Consider the following 6266-nt stretch of genomic DNA (forward strand, 5'->3'; position numbering starts at 1 on the left):
GACTACATCTGGAATTTGCTTTGAATTGCTTTGCGTTTATGGATTAATTTGGAGAATTGATGTCCATGCACTACTACAAATTTCAAAGTGTGTACTCATCTTGATTCATTGTTTAACAGTGATTACTGGGTGCTTACTATACACTGGGCATAGTTCTAGGCATTAGCTAGACAGACATAAAAACTTAAAATGGACCAAAACATTGTGACACACACACCACCAAATGGCTAAATGGGGGTAAAAATAAGTAAGGTGCAGTTGATGAATGCTGTGGAGAAATACAGCAGGGAGGAGGGTAGCAAGAGCTGGAAGCTGAGTGAGGGACAACTTAAGGCTTGTTTATTTGACAGGGTTCAGTCGAGAAAATAAAAGCCATTCAACCTGCTTCAATAAAGAAAATTTATTCAGCAATTCCTGATGAGAGTGCTGAAGAGTGAGACAAGAGATTGGGAGGTAGTCCAGAAATTTTCAATAGCTGGAAGCCACTGTGCCCAGTAAGGAGGGCATAACATGCGCCCCGTGCATCCCTTCTCATTGTCAGGTCAAGTTTAGGAGAAGCCCCAAGTAGTCTCAGCTGTTCATTTGATGGGGCTATTTTTGCACCACCTGTGGAAGGAGTCTTCCATTATTAAAAAAAAGACTGAATCACAAGAGTCCACGTTTTCAGGAATCAAAAGCAAAATACTTGTGAGTGGGTTATTAGGTGTCATCATGACTTCAGCTTTTCAGTTTTTGGACCACTTATTCTGCCTATTGGAAAAATGGCACCATATGTGATTGCTACTTCACAATGTTATCTATACAGCTATGGAGAGAGTAAAGTGAACAGTGGTCGCTAGGGGTTGTTAGGGAGTGGGATGGATGATGGATGAGCACAGAGGATTTTTAGGCCAGTGAAAATATTCTATAATACTAAAATATAGTGGTGGATACATGTCATCATATATTTGTCTAAACCCACAGAATGTACAGCACCAAGAGTGAACCCCAATGTCAACTGTAGACTTAGAGTAATAATGATATATCAAGGTGGGTTTATTGATGACACCAAAGACACTGCTTTGGTGAGGGATGTTAATGAAAAAAGAGAGAGAGAGGGAGGAGAGAGAGAGAAGGAGAGACAGGGAGGGGGAGAGGGAGAGATAGAAAGAAAATAAAAGAAGGGAAAAGAAAGAAAGAAAAGAAGGGAAGAAGGAAGGAAAGGAAGGAGGAAAGAAAGAAAGAGCGCGAGAGAGAGAGTGAGAGAAAGAAAGAAAGAAAGAAAGAAAGAAAGAAAGGAAGGAAGGAAGGAAGAAAGAAAGAAAAAAAGAAAGAAAGAAAGGGGAAGAAGGGAAGAAAAGGAGGGAAGGAAGGAAAGCAGGTAATGAAAATGGTAATGACTCTGGAGCAAACAGGTGACGCACTGGTAAGCGGCACATGCAGTGTTCAGGAAGTAACGCCAACATGCTTCCAGGTGATGGAGAACATAGGATGAAGTCTTCTCTGCACTTTCTTCTCTGTGAAATGAGTTTGTTGGTTGGAAGCATTTGAGGGTTAGAGTAGAAAGGCAGACCACTGTGACAGTGAGTGAGAAACTTTATGTCAAGTGAGCACAGGCAACTGCCTTCAACCTACCATATGCTACAGAACTCTAGTAATTCCCCCTTTGTTCTGCAAGGAGGTCACCACCCAAAAGACATGACAACCCAACCCGAGCATTGTGTCCTGAGAGTATGATGTCTGGGGGCCACTTCTGGTACCATAACTACAGGAGTCAATATCCAACCAGGGAAACAGAAACTGCTCCAGGGAATATTTAAAACTAGGGGACTGTAAAGACAGATAATGTGTTACATACATTTTGGAAGAGCAAAGACATCAAATAGAAGACAGTGAAGCAATCCAAATGGTAGCAAGAGCAGGAAGCTACTGTCATCCCTAAGCTGGAGGGACAGAGGGATGGAGTGGTGTGACTGCTGTCCAGGGACTGGCTCCCCTTCTGAAGTACCTGGAAGAAACTATGGTCACTGCAAGAAGCAATACCCAAGTCAGAGAGGGGCTGGGGAACACACCACCTCACCCTGTTCTCCTTCCCTCTGGTGTCTTATCTCCCAGCTGACAACAGAACTTGCGAACAACAGCCCACAGGTGGCAACCTGCCTGAGAGCAGAGAAAAGGTTAGAGCAAACCAACTGAGAACTGACACACTGGGTGTCTTTAATTTTTTATTTTTTTACGTGTCCAGGGAAAGCTGGTTTATGGATCCCTGGTATGTACAAATGTTGGTGTCTATTCCTAGAAGGCAGGGACCTATTTACATCCCTAGAAATAAGCACAATGTCTGGCACATTGTACATGCTCAAGGTGTGACAAATAACTTATTGAATGACTAAATTAATGGGATGCTGTAAATTAATAAAAGCTACATAGATGGGAGAGGAATCTACACAAGCCTCAGAGAAAAGGGGGCTTGGAGGAATGCAATCCAGAACAGGGTGAATAGCAAAGATGCAGGAATGTATGTGATAGGAAAGAACTACAAAATCCATCACACAGGCTGAAGAGGCAGGTTCACTCTGGTCATCCTGCCAACAGTGTATTTCAGGAGGCAAGGGTAGAGATGTGGTCATTGGTCAAGCTATTTGACGTTGCCACCTGGAAAGAGATGGTAGTAGCTGGGCAGGATAGCAGCCTCAGAGGTAGAGAAGGATGCATATGTTGAAGATATATTTTAGAGACAGAATGGACCTTGCTTGGCTCACAATCTAGTGGACAGACAGAGGACAGGCAGGAAATGCAAGAAACAGAAGCCAGAGTGCAGCTCAAGAACAAGTTCTATTTCTGTTTAAGAAAGCCATGCGTGGTTCCCAGAGCATCTTCCTGTGAGCCCCGTCACATGGGGCAAAGACAGGGCTTACCACTCCTGTTTGAATAACACTCAGGTGTACCCATAGAGGTAATGACAACCTCTGTCTTTCATTAAAATGATTTTTAAGTCTTACCTCTTGAATGCAAGGGATTCTTAGACTGTATCTGCATTCACCTATATGATAGATACATTACATACATGTATATAACCTGTACCTATAATGTATATGATAATGACCTGTTCTAGCCATTATATATGATCATTGATTTTTACTTGAGTCTTTTCTATACTAGAAAACTAGTTGATTTCTTTTCCTATAAATGACTGATTTTTTTTTTTTCTTTTTGTAATTTTTGGCTGGGGCTGGGTTTGAACCCACCACCTCCGGCATATGGGGCCGACGCCTTACTCCTTTGAGCCACAGGTGCTGCCCAAATGACTGATATTTTTAAAGACAAAATCACAAAACTGATATCACTTATGTGGATCAGGAAAAGCCCATTATCATTATTACTTTTTTCTTTTTCCTGTATTCATGGGCACTGCAAACAGACTGAAAGGAGCCATCACTAATCCCTGGGCTCTGGGGGACACTGTCTCCATGTCACCTCAGACTCTCAGGTGTGTGACGGGAACCCATATCGTCAGGAGCAGCCTGCCATGCTCCAGGCCTCCCACGAATTGGAGCTTCCTCTTGTTATTCATCCTAAATATTCCTTTATTAAATTCCTTCTGAGACCCTGGAGTTATCCCTTTACCACCACCCATGAATGGTTTTCTCCTTTGGCTGTTTATTCCATTAGCCATTATTGCCTCATCAATCCCTCTCTTTTGCTCGGTGTTCAGGAAAGAAATGTGTTTTGTATTAATATCTTCAATCGTCCCTCATAAATCAATACTCAGACTCACTTAATTATCTTTATTGCTTTTCTTTCAACCCTCCGCTATTTGCTAGACTTGTCACAGGATTCTGCAAACATTTCAAAGCCCATTTCATGTGGTTACATGAAATGGCCCCTGGCATTTAATAGGCTTCCCCAAAGAAAACCTTCTGTAGTGAAGTTGACTATTGGGGTAGGGATGGGTAAAAATTTCTCCGTAGGTCAAGGAACTGATATTAGAGACATGAAATCAACTAAGGCTGAGCACTCCAAGTGGTTGCCCCAAATGGTTGCAGGAATGTAGATACAAAAGCCAGAAGATAATTCAAGTAAAAATATTAGGACTAGTACTCTCCTCCCATCTTGGCGATAAGAATCAAGAAAAGCAAAATTAGAGGGAGGGGGGCAGAAAATCAGGGCAAGGTGGTGGCACCAGGAAATTTTGCCAAATAAAACAGAAGTTGAACCAAAGTTAAGGAAGATAAAAGCAGATAAGCAGAAAATTTAAGCTATGATAAGGTTAAATTTGCCATTCTTTTCTTTCATGGATATAGTTTTTGTGTCCTGTCCAACAGATTTTTGCCCACCCCCAAGTCCTTCAGGCATTTTCCTATTTTTCTTTTCCTAGAGTTTTCTATTTCTGACTCTCGGTTTGTGTTGAGGTGGCCATGATCCACCTCAAATTAACTTTTACGTATGGATTGGTAAAGGGATCAAGCTTTACTTGTCCCATTCATACCTTTATCTAGTGGCTGTAGCATCATTAAGTTTTTTATTATTAAATCATAGCTGTGTACATTAATGCATTTATGGGGTACAATGTGCTGGTTTTATATACAATTTAAAATACTTACAATGAACTGGTTAACATAGCCTTCACCACTTTCTTAATTATTGTGTTAAGACATTTATACTCTACACTCAGTAGATCTGACATGTACCCTTGTAAAATGCACCATAGCTGTGTTCCGACCAATTACCCTCCCTCAACTCTCCTCCTTCTCTTCTTCTCTCCATCCCCTTCCCAAAACTATAGATGTTGGTGTGGATGTAGAGAAAAGGGAACACTTCCGCACTGCTGGTGGGAATACAAACTAATACATTCATTTTGTAAAGATGTTTGGAGATCACTTAGGGATCTAAAAATAGACTTGCCTTTTGATCCTGCAACTCCTCTACTAGGTATATATCCAGAAGACCAAAAATCACTTTATAACAAAGATATTTGTACCAGAATATTTATTGCAGCACAATTCATAATTGCTAAGTCATGGAAGAAGCCCAAGTGCCCATCGACCCATGAATGGATTAATAAATTGTGGTATATGTGCACCATTGGAATATTACACAGCCTTAAAAAAGATGGAGACTTTACCTCTTTTATGTTTCGATGGATGGAGCTGGAATATATTCTTCTTAGTAAAGTATCTCAAGAATGGAAGAAAAAGTATCCAATGTACTCAGCTCCACTATGAAATCAATATATAATCACCTACACTTCCATATGAAAGCTATAATTCACAACCCAAGATGAAGGGGGAAGCATCATTAATTTTAAAAAATTTTCATTCATCACGAATTGACCTGGTACTTAAGCCAAAAAATAATTGAGCATATATAGGGGTCCATTTATGGGCTCTTTCTACATGGAGTATTACGGAAGTTTTGAGATAGGCAAAAGTCAAGAAATTCAAAATCCAGGTGGACAGAAACCAATGAAGCCCTCCCAGCCGCACCAACAAGCTGAGCATGTTGAAACTCACTTGGGTGAATCAGGATGCTATAGGCTGTTTTTCTTGGAGGTGAAATAGTAGATCCTGACACAGTCTGTCTCCAAACTTTTGCAGTGACCCTGCTGTCTTGATTGCTATAACTTTGTTGCAAGTCTTGAAATCAGGTAATGTGCATCCTTCAGCTTTGTTTTTCTTTTAAAAGATTGCTTAGGATATTGTTAATCCCTTGATTTTTATATAAAACTTAGGATCATGGAATTTTGATAGAGATCCTCTCAATTTGGGGAGAAGGAATATTTAAAAATTATTGTCTTCCAGTCTGTGAAAGCAGCATATTTCTATGTTGTTCTAGTATATCTTTACTTTTTTACCCTCAGCTTGTGACCATAGAAATCTCACATCTTTTTTTTAAGATTCCCATGCATTTGCTAGTTTTAATGATGCTTAAATGGTATTTTTAAAATGTTGGTTTCTGTTAAAATAGAGGTATATGATTGATTTTGTTCTTATATCGACATGTAGAATGCAAATTTAGTAAATTTAGTTATTAGTTACAGTAGATTTATTTGTAAATTTCGTAGAATTTTCAATACATGCAATAACGTCATCTGGTAAAAAGACACTTTTCTTGCCCTAATCTTTTTTTTTCCTTTTATTTGTATTCATTCTGCCTTTTTGCACCATCTAGAATATCTGGTATAGTGGTGAATAGTAGTAGTGATAAGATTCTTTCCTTTTCTTTTGTTGTAGGAGAAAAGGGCTCAGTATTTCACAAATAAATATTAGGTTAACTATAGGTTTTGC

This window comes from Otolemur garnettii, unplaced genomic scaffold (assembly GCF_000181295.1).
Source record: "Otolemur garnettii isolate 467f Iridium unplaced genomic scaffold, OtoGar3 scaffold00046, whole genome shotgun sequence".
Classification (NCBI taxonomy): domain Eukaryota; kingdom Metazoa; phylum Chordata; class Mammalia; order Primates; family Galagidae; genus Otolemur; species Otolemur garnettii.